The sequence below is a fragment of the Primulina tabacum genome, chromosome 2 (genome assembly GCF_025594145.1).
Source record: "Primulina tabacum isolate GXHZ01 chromosome 2, ASM2559414v2, whole genome shotgun sequence".
Classification (NCBI taxonomy): Eukaryota; Viridiplantae; Streptophyta; class Magnoliopsida; order Lamiales; family Gesneriaceae; genus Primulina; species Primulina tabacum.
The window spans coordinates 41,661,688-41,681,313 of NC_134551.1; the positions used below are offsets into that span (position 1 = coordinate 41,661,688).

Consider the following 19,626-nt stretch of genomic DNA (forward strand, 5'->3'; position numbering starts at 1 on the left):
AGGTTTTGGCATCACCACAAAAGGGAAAATTGTTAGACTTAAATTTGTTGTGGAGATGCTAGTAAAAGTGGAGATGCTAGTAAAAACCAGTAGATGTTGGCTTAGTACAAAACCAGTAGATGTAAAATAGCAGAAAACCAGAAGCACTTGTATCGAGCTAAAGACCAGTAGCAGCACTTGTCAAGTACTGCTTCTTAGCTAAAATCATAACTAGAAGGGATACAAAACTTGAAATATACACTAACAGAATTTTGCGTATCTCAAAGTCTTTAAATATTACCGTTGATCTATTAACGTGATAATAGCATTTATTGCTTCATTAAATGCCATTAAATGTTGTACGAAAACATTTAAGACGGTTTACCATTTTTAGTATGAACTGAGACTGATTGCTTTAATGTATTCTGCAGGGTCCATTTTCGGCAATAAAGCTGAACCACTAAAAAGTCAAAAGAGCTGTTCAGATTTTAACGTTGGATAAAGTCTATATATATGGAGACGAAGCATTTTTCAAGAGAGAGAAGTGGAACGAATCTAAATCAAAGAATATCATTTGAGCATCGCTAGAACTTTCAGTCATCCCAAAAGCTCAACACTGAAAAAGCAGCACACGCTTCATTGCATACTCTTGATCATTGAGATCATATTGTGCTAGCTATTTTCGTTATATCTTCTCAAGCTATTCACTTCACTATTTCATTGATAGAAGAATTTGTAACTGGAAAAGAGTCTTTTCCAGAACTTAAGATCATTCAAGAAGTTGAGTTGTAAAACTAAGAGTTTCGATAGGCGAAGGGTAAGTCCTGTTGAAGTGGGTGTGTACAACTGTTATATTGTATTCACCAAAGTCTTTTAATGATACCTTCTGGAAACAGAAGAAGGGGAGACGTAGAAGATTCATATTCGAACTTCCAGAAACAAACCTTGTGTCATCTACTGTTTTTCTGTTTTACTATTTTTCACCTACTAACCAACAGATCGTTTCCGCACATTATCTTGTGATCTGCTGGTCTTTAAACTTGAACAAGAATCTGCTAGTATCTTTAACAGGACTCTAGCACATCATTCCGAAAAATCGGTTAAGTTTGCCGTTGAGTTTATTCAACCCGCCCCCCCCCCCCCCCCCCTCCCCATTCTAAACTCAACCCGATCCTCAACAAAGGCATTACTTACCTATGGAGGAGTCAGTTCCACGAAATTTTGGGACAAATTATTAAGAGATGATCCAAATACTGGCAAGCCTTATGGCTATGAAACTCTTCAACAGATGGAGGACAAAATTTCTTTATACCGGAAAGATTTTAATAATAAACAAGAAAAAGAGAAAGATTCTATGTGTCCATATAAGATTTTGACTCAGAAATATTCTGATGATTTATTCAAAAGAAAAAATGATTGAAGTTTATATTGAAGAAATGAAGAAATATCTTTATAAGAATATTGGATGTTGTGATTCCAAATCGGACAAATCAATGGATTCAGAATAAAGCGAGAATCAATTTATTCATCTCATGCAATTGCAAGAAGCACAAGACCCAGAGGATGATATTCCTAATTTTTCTCATATCAGTGACATTTTTGAAAATTTAAAAAATTCCATAAAAGATAATATTAAAGATGATTAGGATATTCATCTTTAATAAAGTTGATGGGATATCACAAGTTGGTGGAATATCACTGTAGAATTTTTAATTTTTGTAACCATGTTACTATTTGCTTTTATAAAACATTGTATTGTTTATATTTTTAGTTGGAATCCGAGGTTTCATGTTCGGCTCTTCCCTCTATAAATAGGTGGTAGTTTGTTATTTGTAAGGACGGTCGAGTTTGCTTCCCTCTATTTTTTCTCTGTAAACAACCCTTCTGCATAAATAAAAACTTCGAGCTTTTTGATTATAACTTTGTAAGTTTACTCTTTTATTTATTTTGCTTTTATTTACTATTTTTATCTTAGTTTTTTAAGAGAATAGGCTGAATGACAGGCTAGAACACTCGTGCTAAATTATTACCTTACTATGACATGATCTATATTTATTCGTAGCTTGGAATAAGATTGAGATAATAAAAGATTTATTTAAATTTTAGAATTTAATGTAATATAAGGGTTTTTTGGTTAGAACATAAGGTAAAAAGATGAACCAAGAAATGGTAAACACAAGGTTCGAGTTTAACAAGGAAATAATAAATTCATATTGTAGCCCTTCAGCCTGCTTAGCCGAGAGATGGCGTTTAAGGCGTTTATGGGTGATTTTTTATGAATTTATGTTTCTAAGGTGGACCTCGTTAAAATCATCTGTTGTTTAATTTCTTTGGTATATCTTTAATATATCCTTTTATGTTTTGTTAGAATTTAAATGTCTCCTTTCTTAGATCAGTTTGAGTTGAAGATGATATATATGCTGGAAACCAATAACCTCAATGTGTGTAAAAATTATTAAGGAAAAATTTGGTAAAACAACGCCGCGTATCAGATTCAATTTCATTCCAAGCGTAATTTATTGTATCGATATATAACGAATATGTTTTTCTATTTTGTGGGGTTCATATACATATAGAACGATAAAACATCACATGATAGACAAAGTGAAACAGATAATTATGCATACTAATTTTAATAGTTTATTACATAAAATAAATATTGATCGTGTATTGCACAAATGAAATAGTAGTCCATACAAAAAAAAACTCACACCAAGAATAACTGAAGACCTAAATGAACATTTACAATTAACAAGATCGGTTCTGCGATAATAACAATTTGATTCAATAAAGGTATAGATAATAGATATATATCTTACAATACATAGGAAGCATCCGAATAAAATACACTTTGCAATATTAATTGACGTGAATTATTAATCATACAATGTAAATTTAGTGAAGGAAGAAAACATATATTGCATTGCGTTTTTAAAAATTGATGTGTTATTCCAATACTTGACATAATAATTACAAGTAATAGATAATTTATGTTTTCTCAATTTCTTGTAATAAAAAAAATCCTCTTCATAATGGATTCGTCCAAAGAAAAAAAAATTATGCTTTTAAAATTATTTTCAGTGGATTAGAAAACTTTTTGCGAGATATATTTTTATCAATTATTAATTTTTGAAGTTTTTTTTTGGATAATAGAAATCATTAATGTCTGTTTTAAACAATTTAATATCATCGAAGTTGAAGGGCACAACACAAATGGCTGGAAAATCAAATTTTTTCACTAAAAACGCTCCATTTTCTACTCTTAGAACCTTGTCGGTCGACCAACGTCTTTCCAAGTTCAGCCTCCTCCTATAACCATGGTTTGCAGGAACGGTATCGGAACGGCCGTTCCGGAACGGGAACGAGGCCCATCTTGATGAAGTTCCAGGGTGTGAAAGTTGATGCTTTGGGTCGTCGTTATATAGATAGAAAACGCCGTGTTATCGGTGGAACTACACGGATCGACGAACGGCACGGAACGGAACGTTAAAAAGAAAAAATAAAGAACGATATAAAGAAAACAAAAGAAATACAGGAGGGGTCATTAAAAAATATATGATCTATTTAAAATTTAATTAAGTAAAAGGGATTTTGAATTTTTTAAATCAAGAAAAGCGCTACGGTCTTAAAAAATTGGGTCGAGTCCTCGACCCACCTCGGGGTCGAGCTCTTTTTTGGGTCGAGCTCGCCCTTCACACCTGGGTCGAGCTCGACCTAGGTCTGAAGAGTGGGTCGAGCTCTACCCAGCCACTCTTCTTGGTCGAGTTGGTCGATAGATGCAAAATATCTTTTCAAATAATGTCTCCAAGTGAACCTACATCTACGATATATCTTTTCAAATAATGTACTGTAGAACCCGAAAGTCAGATTACGTATAAGCCATACATGATTGCTACTATTTAAATTACTATTTAAATTAAAAATGAATATTTATATAAATATGAAGTGTTTTAATTATTTAGTAAGTAGATGTTTAGTTTTATCTTTTTAAGATAAATACGCGAGGTCGGACCGGAGTTTGGAGATTAGGGATAAGATTAATAATAAGAAAATATTCCTAAATTTAATTTTAGTCAAAGAATAATTTAATTTAAAGAAATAGAATGTTTTAGGATTCATTTAAATTAATTAGAGCTAAGTTATTAAATAAAGTTCTTTAGGTTAATATTTAATTAAAGCTTAAATTAAAATATGTAAACATATGTGAGTGAATTAATCTAGGTATAAAATATTCAAGAAATTAAATATAACATTTAAATACTTAAATTGTTAAACATGCAATGCCATACAAGAGTTCATTTTAAATTAAGGTGTAAATCCACTAAATTATATAATAGATGTATTAAACCTCAAACATTTAGAATACAAGATTTAAACAATAAAATACCATGCAAATTAATAATAATAATTTTGGGTCCAACATTTAAAATATTTCAAAGGTTGGTAACTCTCAAGTCAAACCATCTTTAATTGCACTTCACGGTGTATTCATTTCCCATTTTTTTGTAATTCACTAAATAGTAGTAAATTAAATACTAGAACCCACATCATTCTCCTCAAACCATTTTCTAAGCAAAACTAACGTACACATGCAGTAGGAATAAGAAAGAAACCAACGGCATCAAGGGAATAAGGAACAATTCAAATGCTATTCAACTCCTTCAATTGTAACCTCCCACCTTAATGTATATTATTACACCTTTATCACCCCTTATAACATTCAGCTTTATTGTCCAGCAAACCCACGTTTTCACCTTTGAAAAATATCAGAAATAGGCTACTGAAACCGTGAATTAGCAGCAAGAATGGAAGAATAAAATCAAATACAGCAAGGTGGAAGAAACAATTCAAATTCTTGACTTGTAACTCCCAAACTAAAGGCATATAATGACACCTTTAACACCTATTATATTATTCACCTTCATCACCTACATTCCCCACAACCTCACCTTCGAAAATTAGCAGAAAACAGCAGCTTAAAAATCGAGATCAGCAGCTGAATCAAAGAAGAGAAAACAACTCCGTTCCGTCGCGTCGCATTGTCGTTTTGATTTGTTTTTGTCAAAACAAATTCCAGGCATGTATATATTACTTTTTTGCTCTTCAATCAAGTCATAGTAGATATTTTAAATCAGTATATGTTCATATATCAAGTGACACAACACAATTTGACAGCAAAACATTTGAAAGAAATCTGTACAGCTTTTCGTTTTTTTGATGGTGCTTCACGGCTACTGTAATTTTGTTGGTTTCAGGATGATGTTCGGTTCCAGGCTTCCATGGCTGCTTCTAGGCATTAAGTAGAATGTGTTAGAGTGTTTTTGGCTCAATTGTTTCGGTCCATACACCCAAGAACAAAGAAATTACAGCAAGTTCTTCTTATGTGCAGAAATGAACCTTGGTTACTTTCATTGAGTTGTTTAAGTGGGGAGTTCGAACCTTGGCTGTCCTAGGACCGTAGCCATGGTTAGAACCCTTCCTTAACATGTCTAGGATGTGATCAAATCATTTTTTTAAAGCTGGGTTCACAGATCCATAAAAATTTTACCAAAACAATACAAGTTCAATTCGGCTATCTTCTTTTGCTGTGTGAGTACTCTTCAGTTTTGGTGTGTTGTATGGATGATGGTTGGCTCCCAGCCCATAACCATGGTTCATACCACACTTTATCATGTCAAAATCGAGCCAAGGTTAATGATATAACACTGGAACGAAGATTGACAGCAAAACAAGTCAATATCTACACCACTGCACAGATTTGGTGCTCTCGGTTGATACTTTCTGTTGTCCTAGGTGTTTGCTTGGGTTTTGGTTGGCTTTTAGCCCTTAGCAATGGTCCAAGCCATGTCTTAGGATGTTGGTAAGAGTCTCAGGTTGGTGGTTCAAGCCAATGGTCATGATAGTTCGGATTTTTCCCCTGCATACATGCAATAGCCGCTGCTGTATTTTAATTTTTTTACAGCAGACTTGAGTTCGGTTTCTGAGGTTGGTATGAGTTCTTAGTTGGCTTTTAGCCCATTGCCTTGGACTAGGACGACCTTAATGAGTTTAGGAAATTTGTGTTTTTGGCCGTTCGTGGTTTGGTCGAGTTTAGAGGTCGTACGAGAATTTACGGTGAAAGGTGCCAAAATGACTCTCGAAAGAGTGTTTTATGTTTTTGGATTCCATTCACCAATTTTCGTGTACAGTTATCATCATGCATATTTTTCAGTATGTTTGGGATATTTTTAATCATGGTTAAACGTCGGTTTAATGTTGGTTCAGGGTTGGCACGAAGCCATGATTAAAAATCAAGTTATTGGTTCTAATCGTCTCATTTTTGGTTCTATTGTTAAGTTTTTGTCAAGTTAAGATTTATTGCATGTGTCACATATTAGAAGTAAGTCGCAGCAAGCCTGGGAACGATCCAACTCATCCGGTAAAAATAAGGTTATAATTATGTTACGTGCATAAAAATATAAAATGTTTATTTTTGAGATATATGATATATGTCTTGTGGCCACCTTATGCTTATGGGTTTGGAAGTCGGTAGGCGCAACTGAGGACCTCTCCACCCGGTGACTTACGACCGGTTTATGATTATGTATGGGTACGGACATCCAGTCCAAGGGCTGTGATTGATCTCTACCGTCCCAATATACTGTGGTTTAGTCTGATCAGGCACTCACGTTATGTTATGGGCCACTTGCTTAGAAACATTATCTCTACCAGAAAAATTATGATATGTTATGACAGAGCTCTATTGAGCAAAGCTTTTTTTACGTATGATTTTCAGATATGCACGTAGTTATAATTATTCATAATACGATTTTCACCGTACGCTTTACGATACTTTATTTTTACGTTGCATGCGATTTTATGATATATTTACTTGTTATTCACGATATATACATGTTGAGTCCTTAGACTCACTAGACTTGATTGTTGTAGGTATTGATGAGGTCGAGACCGCGGGCGGAGACCAGTGAGCGATCTTGGGACAGCAGTAGTAAACTCGAGGACCTCATGATTTAATTTATGCTCCTTTTATCATTCAAACTCGATTTTAACATGTTGGATTATTTTTAAATTGTTGTTTGAAATACAATGTTGACTTCCGCTGTTATTTTAAAGTTAGAATTATTTACATGTTTATTTTATAAATTGGGCAAGTTATTTATTTATTTAGAAAAATTTTAATAATTCCTGCAAAATTATGAATACGAAATACGGGCCTTTACATGTACATTGCTGAAACATCTCCTTATTCGTTTTCTTAAAATGTACTAGAATTTTTTTTTTTAAACCTCACTTAGCATCGGCCGAACCATAAAATATTTTTGACACCATTTTATAAATAAAACATCTAACTAGTACTTGAAAATCCAAAGAGCAATAGTCAGGACAATAAATCGTAAAGCGTTTTACCAAACCTAAAAAGCAATAAATATTTGAAAAGTGTAGCTCATACTACCTCTCAAAAACCTCTCATAAGCATAAAGTAAAATGTCGTAAAAATCTTTAACTTAAAGTCATAAACTTAAATGCGGAAATAGAAGCGCTAGTCCTCGGGTTATGTGCACCGACAGTCCAACAAGTCACTCGTCAAGACCTCCAATATCATTGCTATTTATATCACCTGCATCAACACACCTATTGAGTCTAAAGACTCAACACATCATATCCTTGATAACAAGTAATACGTAATACAGTTAACATATAACAGTGAAAAATACTTGTACTTAAAATATCATTTTCATGAAGATGCATAAACTTAAACATTTTCGTAAACATTTTCATGATGCATAAAAACATTTTCAAAAGACATAAACATATCACTTAAACATATTCATATTCATGTCCATATTCGTATTCATATTCATGTTCGTGTTCATGTTCGTGTTTGTTGAATTCAGATCGTGATTGTGACTCTTATTCTTGATCGTATTGAGCGATTGATTCATCTAGAGAAAACCACAGTACTGGGCGGCGGGGACACCAGCAACACTCTCACCGGTCAACTGGGCCTTGATCTACGTATTAACATATTCGTATTCGTATCACATATTCATATTCGTATCCGTATCCAAGGAAACACGATCGTCGGGCTCCCACTGGGACCATAACCCTCACGATATTTCCAACATGTACTAGTCACAATCCCTTCACTTCCTTCAACATGTTATCATCACTTAATAAAAATCATGTATATGCATATCGTTTTATTTTTGAAACCAAGCATGCAACATATATTTTAAATGTCAAAGATTAAACCATAAAAATCCATGAACATTTATAATAAACATTTTACATAAAAATCCCTAAACATATAAAATAATCATTTAACATGTAGCAATTCATAAACATTAAAAATAATCATATTAGCATATAAAATAGCATTTAGGACACTGCCATGACGTTTACTAATTTTTAGGTGTAAAAAGACCGTTTTACCCCTAGACTCGACATTTTACGTTTTCGACTTTATCTTGATTTCATGACTCTAACATGTCCCAAATAATTATTTAAGCCTACATGAATTTTTTCATATTTTTATTTAGCTTAATTCGATGACTTTTAAATAAATATTTAAATGTGATGTATTAATGCGTTTTAATCCCGAATTAAACCAAACCTTAATATAAAATTTCCAAATTAAAACTTAGACTTCTAATAATTATTTAAGCTTAAACCTAATTTTTCATAATTTTATAAAACTTAAAACTAGGCTTTTCAATTAATTCGTTAATTAACGTTTCGTGCGGCGATTAAATCTCGAATAAATCCAAAACTTGTTATTTTGATCCCAAATTTTTAACATAACCATTTTATGATTTATTCTACCCTTCCAAGTCATGAGCCACCCCCGTGGACCCATGGGTTCAATTTTAGTTTTATTATTTTTGTTTTTGACACACCGACGAACATACCGAGCCATCTCCTAATTTACCAGAGCCACGCCCGAGCCACCTTGAACCAAAACCTAGACAACCCACCTAGGGACCCTCCTGACAAAGCCCATCCCGAAATACCAGCCTTGGCCCTCTCAAAAGCCTCCTGGAACTGGACCCAAAAATCTGCCTATGTGTGTGAGTCTCCTTGTATGTCTAGAACTCCTAACCCAACTAGGACTCTCCCAGCCGAGCCACCACCGAGCCCACCTGACCCTAACCATCCCTGGACCACGCCCAGACCAAACCCAGACCGACCCAGCCCCTGGACCCTGCGCACGAGCCACCTAAAGAAGGCAGCACCTGTGCGTGACTCTAATGATGCAACCCTCACGTTTCTGTTACTAGGCCTCTAACCATCAAACCACCCCTTGAACCAGCCCCTCAAGCACCCTTCTAGGACCCTAAGGACCTAACCTAGCCCAGCCCAAAGCCCCTGGCCGAGCTCACAATCCATCTGCGCGAGCTGTCCACCTGCGCCTCTCGCATGCATCCTCTCGGGTAGGAGTCCTTCTTGGCAAGGACTCCTCCCAGCCCACTTACTCGAGTCCTCGCATGGCTAGGACTCTTTCCTTGACTCCCCCTTGGTCTTAGCTCGGTCCTGGTCCCAACTAAACCCAAGCTAAGCCCCCAACTCGTGAAAACCGAACCATAAGATCATCCCATGACAGATTTGGTTCTAGCTTTGCGTGTTCTGTTTCGTGCAGGGTTTGTGGCTGGTTCTAGGACTCTAAATTCATGAAAACAATGCTTGAACATAACCTATATCATGGCAGCCCCTTACACAATACAAATACATGATTTTGGTAAACAAAAACTCAAGTTTAGAACCCATGTGCATGCAATTTCGAAAATAATTATCATGGCTCTTGATTTTTCATTCAAAACATGCAATAAATCATAATATGGTGTGATGATGTTTTGAAGGAAAGAATAGGCATGCCTTTGCGTATTTAACGGACGAAAAACCGTTGACGATCGCGAAGAAACGGCGACGAGAAAACGACGGCTTGAAACCCTTGCAAACTTTCAATTTTTTTCTTCAAAATTGTGGTGTGTGTGTCGTGTATATGGCTGATGGGGAGTGTTTTGAGTTGGTTGGAGTGTGTGGCCGTGAGTATGGTATAGGTTGGGGAGGGTTCCATATATTTATACACTAATTAACTCACCAATTAAGGCTTAGGCCTAATAAGAAAAGTTTAGGCCCATTAAGCTCCTTAGTGTTTAATTAAAATATTAAAAATAATTTTTGTTTTATAAAGTTTGTGAATTTATTAGCCGGGTTGCCAAAACATCTACATTTTTGTTGAAAAACCATCACCGATAAAATTTACGTCCCGGCGTATAAAATCACCTCAAAACCTCTTATTTTCAAAAATACTAAAAAGGCATCATCCATATTTTAAATAATTAAAATCAATTATTTAATAAAAACATTTTCTATTTTTCAACCATCGGTCTCCGTTCCTCGATCGCAACTCTAATAACCTTTTAAAAATAAATTTTAATGCAACCATGTAGAAAAATATATTTTAAACATACAAATATGCACAACATAATTAATTAATGCAATTAAAACATTTAATTAAAATACACAAGAAATTTAATAATTGCATGCATGTGGTTCGCGTGGACTTCTAAATTTTCGGGGCGTTACAATTGCATTGCTGTAAAGTAGTTTATTATTTGATTTGAAAGCACTATGTAATGCTTAAATTTACCATTTTCTTGATTTGCATATCACACACATATCCATACTCAATTTTGCAGCTAAAATTATGCCGTATTCATAATTATAAGGTATGAATATATTGTGTTTTATTTTGAAGTAATACATTATATTTCTGAAAGCAGAGCACAACGGAATTTTTGAAAAATCATATTTTTCAAGTAAGAAATTCGAGCACCCCTTATTGTGTGTAGCAAATAACAAAAAACACAAAAATGTCATACATAGAATGTTTTATAATTTTACCTATCAATCACAAAGGATTGATGATGGCTCAAACCAAGTTGTTAAACAACTTAGCTCTTCAATGGCTAGGCAATATACAAGATTCCTATGAGCACTCGTTGCACAAAAATCAAGCTCACCACCAACAAGGAAGATCCCCTCTAATTTTGCACTAGAAAAATTAGAGGATTTTTCTTTGAAAATGATAAGCTTCCATCAACAATTGAAGAAGCAAATATTGAGGGAAAAAGAAAGAATATTTCGGTCATGAGGATGAGGAGAGAAGGGAAGGATTATTTTTCTTGGTGCTTGAAAAAGTAAAAAGTTGCATGTTCATGTCATGCTTTGTTTATTGAAAAAGTTGCCTCCAACTCTTCACCTCCCAAGCATGCATTTTATTTGGGCTTGTAACAATTACAAAGCCCATGGACTTTAATTTAAATATCTCAAACAAATTTGAGACCAATTAAACCTTACTTGAATTTTCTCAAGCCCACTAGTTGAATAATTATTTCTAGTTGGGCTCTACAAGACCCAATGTTATTTAATTAATTCAACACTTGAATTACTTTAATTATTTGGACTCTACTAGGTCCACTAGTGTTTAATTAATTCAACACTTGAATTAATTTAATTTTAGTCCATAACAATGTTTATGAAAATCACAATTTTCAAATACATTATTCACTTGGCCAACTTCTAATTTAGGAACATTTCTACAAATTAAAAGTTACATTCCCCTTATAGAAGTCATACTTCTAATTTTCCTTGTGCTTATAAACTCCTTTATAAGTCGTTCAACACATTGAACTATTTTTCTTCTCAACGAGATCTAGAAAGTTAGCACTTGTGTGGCCCTCAATGGTTCAATGATACAACTAGCCGTAGGTTCACATCTCAACGTGATTCGGGACTAAACATGTCCTTATATGAGCATACCCCAGTTGCTCCATTCTTACTTATCAACTCCTTGATAATAAGAACGTCAGAACTCAAGTCTGATAGTACCCAACCAATCATGTTAAACGCCTAGCAGCATCGCTTACATGATTTCCTAAATATCAAATGATAGTGCCTGCAAGAACCAATCTATTATGGTTAGCGTACAGTACGGTCCATTCACTCATATATCCCGATCGATTCGACAACTATTGGTATATCGAGAGCTGTCAAAAAATCGATACTATGTGTCATGTCGTAGTTGTATCGATGGTATAATCTATGAAACCCCTTTCATAATTACCACCAACACTCTGATCATAGATTTCAAACTACATACACATGAAATCACATAGGATATCCATACCCGAAGGTAAATGGTGAATCCCCAATTACAATGCATCGACTCCTATAAGTTTCGACAAAACATCGAACATTGCCACCTAATGAACCCATGAGAGTCGGTAAACAAGTCAAAGTGCAATGCTAGCATATAGAATCTCAATGTTGTCCCAGGTCATAAGGACTAATGGTGTACAACCATAAACTAGAACGTTTCCACTCAATAAGTGAGAACCACATGGAAAGTCCTTAATGGAGGGTTGTTCAGTGCACTCTACAAGGAGCACCTATCTGCATGTTCGGACATCACAATGTCCCCTACCAATGAAACATGGTACTCACATCGCAGATACTAGTCTCGAACTCGAGCGGCCTATATCCTTCTTAGCGGCGACTGAATCGACTAGGAACTGTTTAGAATATACAGTATTCCAAATATGAGTTTCATGATACTCATCATATGAGCATCTCATATTCTTTCTACTATTTGTATATTCAAGGACTTTATCTATGCAACTAGCATGGGTATACAGATAAAGATGTGTCAAAACAATAATTTCAAATATAATTAATATAAAATTGTTTATACATAGAGTTTCAACATGAACCCTCAGCCAACACTTGGCTCGACGGGCACCTACTCCAACAATTACTTTATCTTTTGTATTTATAATTTCGAAGTTGTTGAAATTTGATAAATATTTGGGCTTTTGGTGTTTTGTTTGAATTTTTAATTTTGTATAAGTCAATATAAGTATTCTAAATCCTTGCCTGGTGTTTTCTAGAATTCTGGAAATTATAAAGTTATTATTTACGTTCAATGGCACGAAATTTTATAAGGTACGCTATCTTCTTTCTTCTAAGTAAAATATTTTTCTCAGTCGATATTTTCCGTAGATTGTATTAATCAGTTTACTTTTTGCATCTTCGATAACAAATATCATGGATCACTAAGTATTTTGAAGAATGCCTCCAAAACTTGATATTGGTTGGGAGTTTGGTAAAACCATTGGAGATAATCGAAAGACAATACAATGCAAATTTTGTGGAAAAGTTGTAAGCGGAGGAATTACAAGGTTAAAACAACATATTGCATATGTTTTTGGAAATGTTGAGTCATGTAGTAAAGCTCCAAAGGAGATATTATTGATGCTACGGAAACATCTTCAAGAGACTAAGTCTGAGAGAAATCTAATCAAAAAGAAAAAAATTGCAGTAAGTGCAATTCAACATAGCATACATAAATTCGATAGTGCCAGTGGCAGTGAGGATTATTATAGATTGGATAATATCAATGGAGAAACTTTAGAAGATGTGGAAAATAAAGTATTGCAAAAAACAATGAAAGAAAGTCGTATAACAAGAGCATTCGAGGAGGAGATGTGTAACCGATATGGTTCAGTTAAATTAAATATGTTATCATTTTAATTGATGAACAACCATATTTAATTTCAAAAATATTTATTACTCTATATTCTTGAATTTCAGAAAATTTTGGTGGTAGTTCATCACTTGGTACAAATAACAATTTTAGAAAAAAAAATGCATCGTAGCTTTAGCGTAAGAAAGGGAGTTCAGCTACCATCGAAAGGGGTTAATTCTTATATGTTTCCATCAAAACGAAATAGTATAAAAAAATTGGTTTGCTCCTGAAAAGGTAAAAGAAGTTGTGAAGGCTATTTCAAAATAGTTGATATACAATGTAATTCCATTTCATGCAGCATACATCGGTCCATACTATCAAGCAATGATTAATACCATCGCAGATGTTGGACCAGGAGTACAAGGTCCTTCAGAACGTCGAATAGGTGGTGTTTTTTTGCAGGAGGAGGTAGAATATATTACTGGATATTTAAATACATTAAAATAAAAATGGCCGAAATATGGATGCACAATAATGTGCGCTGGTTGGAGCACACGTAACAAGCATCCTATCATCAATTTTATGATATATTGCGACCGCAACATGATATTTCATAGATCAGTGGATTGCACCAACAAAAAAATGACAGTTCATTTTAAATTCTCTCTTTTGAATAAAGTTATTGACGAGATTGGAGAGGAAAATATTGTACATGTGATTACAGATAGTGAAAGTGCAAATAAGGCTGTTGGGTCAGAAATTGATGATTGAAAGACCTCACTTGTTTTGGTCACCTTGTGCTGCACACTGCGTTGATTTTATGCTTGAAGATATTGGTAAGATGTCGAAGGTAAAAAAGTGCATTGACAAAGCAAAGCAAATAACAAGTTTTATATACAACAACGATAAAATCATTAACTTAATGAAAATCTACACAAATGATCGTGAATTGTTGAGACCTGGAATCATCCGCTTTGCTACAAAATTTATTTCTTTAGAAAGTCTCGTCCAATATTGCCAAGATTTGAAGATATTGTGTACTTCAATTGAGTGGCAGAAGTACAACAACACAAGCAAGAGAAGAAAAGATGCTGAAAAAATTGCAGCAATCATTTTGGACACTAGATTTTGGAAGAAGGCTCGTGACATATGTGCAACTATGGAACCTCTTGTAAAAGTTTTGAAGTTTGTTGATCAAGACAACAAGCCAACTCTATTCATTATTTATGAAGCAATGGATAGAGCTAAATTGTTTATAAAAGAAAGTGTAAAAGACTGGCAATTGTACTGGGATGTGATTGATGAACGTTGGTATAGTCAATTACACCAACACCGACATGCTTCAGGTAAACTAGATGATATTTATGTAAATTTACATAACTTATAAATTCACTATTTTAGTTATCATTATATATATATTAAATATTTTTGTGTTTTTAGCATATTTTCTCAATCCAATGCTCCAATATTCTGGAACCCGTGTTTATACCGATGATTAAAGGTTGTAGTCAAGAGACTAGAACCTGATTTAAATGCACAAGATTCAATAATTAGCAAGGTATGATATTTATACAATTTTCACAACATTTTTCATACCCAGTATACTATATTTTTTTATCAAACATGTTTTACAAGTTAAACTGTTCACGGAAAGAATGGGAGATTTTGGATCCCCACTTGCCAAAACAAGCGTTAAAAAAAGTCTTCCAGGTTTGAACCTCTTTATGTTTTTCGTAAACATTAAATGATACAACGTATATCATTTGTTCTTTTATCAGCTGAATGGTGGAATGATTATTGTGAAGAAGCTCCCCACTTGAGAAAAATTGCAGTTAAAGTCCTTAGCCAGACATGTTCATCTTCTAGCTGTGAGAGAAATTGGAGTACATGGTCCCTAATACATACTAAGCTTCGCAACCGTTTGGCGATAGAAAAGTTGCATAAATTGTTATATGTTCATTACAATATGCGATTAAGAGTACGTAATTTGATGCATAAAAATGAAGTTGATGATTATTATAGTCCTATAGACCTTGATCACATATTCAAAGATGATGATATTTTAAATGAATGTACAAGAGATAATGACTCCTCTGTATTGCAAGATGATGAATTAGAATGGTTAGATCAAGGCCATGAAATATCAAATGCCCAGGATCACAACATGATTTTAGTGGTCAAATTCATTCTAAGAATAACAACAATGAGGGCACCTCAAGAGTATCAAAAGGCAAAGGAATTATATCTTCTGATAGTGATGAAACTGACAATAACAGTAGCAGTGACATTAGTGATGATAGTAATGATGGAAACAATGGTGAAAGTGGTAAAAAAAAAGCAACACGATGACCAAACACATCAAGATGATCAGCATGATACTGGAATGACATGGGCACGAGGGAAAGAGAATTATTATGCCACGCAAGACACTGATCATGGGTATCGCCCTCGGATAGAGGAACAACGTCATTTTTTAGAAATTTTGTCAGGGTTCTCGAGTGCCGAAGACAATGAACATTTTAGTAGATATTCACATTCATATATGAGTGTTGAGAAACAAATAAAAAATCTTGGCTTGGGGGGTAACCAACAATTTCAATCCAGAGATGGTTATAGATCAAGAAATTACCATTGGGGCTCTCAACAATTTGGTTGTGGTGCCATTGGATATAACGAACCTAGCTTTGGGTATTCTCATAGTTATAATACTAGACATGATCATTCTTCATTTAATGCAAGTGGAATTAGAAATTATGGATTTGATTATGAGCCATCTCAATATACTAATCACATGAATAACAAATTTAAAGAGTGTTCTAATAGTAGACAAAATAGATATCATGACCACCAATCATTCGCAGCAGGTGATGTTAGACATCATGACCATGGATATGTATCTTCAAGTGAGGCTAATAATTCTTTTGGGCGAGAATTTGGAGACCGTCATCGTCATGATGAAGCGTTATTAAATCCACATTCATTACACCACATCGACTCCGTTTCGAATTCCCGATTCAATCAATATCCTGGTGGACAACACAACACATATTTATATCCACGACCATATGGTGAAGATCGATTTTCTCAGTTGAATCTTGAGGGAGAGTATACTGATGATTTAGTTCATGCACGTCACTCTTCTTGGTATTAGTTTCGATGGTATAATATTTGCGGGTATTTTTCTATTTTAATATTGTCATATAGTATGTCAATATATCATTTTTCAATCAATTTATATTAAGTTATTATTGTCATTTTATTCTCATTTATATAGTATATATAATTTAATATGGTTAACAGTAATTTGACTAGGAACGCTGGAAAACACATCAATTGATCTAAGATGATGAATCTCGAGTCTACTTCCCGCTCCATCCATCAAAGAAAGAAGAGCTACACTGAGATTTAGCTATTTATCCTGAGAAATTTTCATCAGAATGTGTAATAATAAAATAACTAAATTGATTGAAAAATTTTGATTTTAGTTTATGTATTTTAGTTGATGTTAAATAATATGTAACTCTAAAGTTTGATTCCAATTTGGGTTAACATATGTATCTCCAATTGAATTTTTTTCAAAAGTTTAATTGATTATAACCCAAAATTTTCTTAATAGTATATTTGTAAGGTCCAAAATTAAAACGCCGTAATCCAACTGCATGCAAATCTAGGGAAAATAGGAAATATTTAATTAAAGTAATTTAATTGCTTAACTTGATTATGTTTGTCATGTTTATATGGTTTTTAAGTAGTTTTCTACTTGAATGCATAGAACTGTATTTTTAAAAATTATTCGAGATGCGTTAGAGAAACGGAGACCGAGAGCTGAAAATGGAGAATATTTTTATTAAATATTTGTTTTTAAAATAAGGTTTGATGATTTTTATTATTTTTGAAAATAAGGAGTTTTGAGGTAATTTTATACCCCGAGACGTAAATTTTATCGGTATTCGATTTTCATCAAAAATACGAATTTTTTGTCAATTCGGCTAATAATTTCACGAACTTTACTAAACGAAATATTTTATTAATGCACTAATGGGCTTAATGGGCCTAACTAATCATGTTAATATGCCTAAACTATTATTAAGTATTTTGATTAAATATAAAAGCCTAAACACTACCCCATTATTTTAAAATACACGTCTCCCTCACCCCCTAACAACACAAGGACTCTTTCTTCTCTTAAAACACACGCACACACGCATCAACAATAGGGGAAAGCATCGGTTTTGTGGATAAATTCAGCCTAGAGTTCTCGTAGCCATTCTTTGCATCGTCAACGGATTTTCGTGCGTGAAATACGCAAATGCACGCCATAATTCTTTCTTTTCTCATCTATCACACCCTAATATGTATTGATATGATTTGCATGAAAAAAAGTATCCATTTTTATTTATTTCGTTTTTATGCCAACCATGTGTTTTAAAGTGTGATTTTTGTTCCAAACATGATATATGTCTACATGAAGGGGCTGCCATGGTTAGGGATCAATATGGAACGTTTTTGCACGATTTAAGGGCCCTAGAATGCACGTCGATAGGCTGCACACAAATTTGGAACAAGCTAGAACCATGGATGCACGGTTTTGTCAAGAGCTTCGGTTTTGAGGGAACCGTGGTGCATGGCTCGGCTTTGGCACGACCAGGGCTAGGTTGGGACATGGTTGGGTTAGGAGAGGAGTCCTAGCCATGCTAGGACTCGAGCACAGCGGCCGGGAAGGAGTCCTAGTTTCCCGAGCCATCGCGCGGGTGTGCAGCTATGCGCAAGCGGACAGGGCTCGGCCAGGGTGGTTAGGGCTGGGCTAGGCTAGGTCTCTAAGGTCCTGAGAGGGTTCACGAGGGGCTGGGTCAGGGGCTGGCTCAGTGGTTAGAGTCCTAGCAGGTTTATCGTAGAGTCCTAGTTGTTCCACCAAGTCGCGCGGCTCGGGTTTTTTTGAACCAGGGGCTGCAGAGAGCTAGGGTTGGTCCAGTGGGTCCAGGAGGGTTCCTAGAGGGTCTGGTCAGGGCTTGGCTCGGGGTGGCTCGGGTGCGGCTTGAAGGAAAAAGGGAGATGGTTCATAGGTTTCGGTTAGGATTCGAGAATTAGGGTTTGAATGGCTAAGGTTTGAAACATGGTTCCACGGGGGTCGAATCATGGTTCACGAGGGTAAATTAAATATAAAAAGTCTATTTGTTAAATTTGGAATTTTATAATAAAATTTGAAATTTATTCGTGATTAAAACACATTACGAATTGTTAATTAAGAAATAAATAAAAAACCATGAATTTAAGCAAAATAAAAATATCAAAAAAATTAATTAAGCTTAAATAAATATTTGGGATGGTTTAGAGTCAACGGAAATAAGGAAAAAGTCATAATCGTGAAATTTTACGTCTAGGGGTAAAACAGTCATTTTACACCTAAAAAACAATAAACTTCATGGCAGTGCCCTGAATGATATAAATATGTTAATATGATTATTTTAAATGTTTATGGAATTTTATGATAAAACGTTAACGCTAAAAGATATGTTGCATGCTTTGTTTAAAAGAAAAATTATTATTATATGCATGAATTTTATAAAGTGATGGAAATGTGAAATGTTGAAGGAGGTGAAGTGATTGTGACTAATACGATGATATGTAAGGCCAAGGCTCAGTTGACGGGTGAGAGTGTCGCTGATGTCCTCGTCGCCTAGTACTGTGCTAATACGTAGATGGATCCATCGACCTTTAATACGAAAGTCAAAATTAACGATCTGAATTCAACGAAAGGAAAAACGTATACGTATATGATGAAAATGAATATGTTTATGATTATATGAAAAATGTTTATGTTTATGCATGATTATGAAATCTTATTTTAAGTAAAAATTTTTTCACTGTTGTATGTGACTGTATACGTTTTATTTGTTATAAAGATTATGGTTTGCTGAGTCTTTAGACTCACTAGATGTGATGGATGCATGTGAGCATGATAATATTGATGTTGAGGGTCTTGATGGTTGATCTCGCCGGACTGAAGGTGCACATAACCCGAGGACCAACGCTAGATTTTCCGCATTATGATTATGACTTATGATTTTAAGTTTATGTTAAAGATTTTTATGACTTTTATTTATGCTTTTGATTGATTT

General features: G+C 34.4%; 1 long non-coding RNA gene across 1 annotated transcript; it reads right to left on the reverse strand.

Moving 5' to 3' along the window:
- Positions 1–3,525: 3,525 nt before the first annotated feature.
- On the reverse strand, positions 3,526–10,695 carry LOC142537924 (uncharacterized). Its single transcript, XR_012818600.1, has 3 exons — positions 10,567–10,695; positions 3,723–3,826; positions 3,526–3,624 (listed from the first exon to the last, which is right to left on the reverse strand). It is a non-coding gene; the product is annotated as an uncharacterized LOC142537924 (long non-coding RNA).
- Between the last annotated feature and the right edge of the window lie 8,931 nt (positions 10,696–19,626).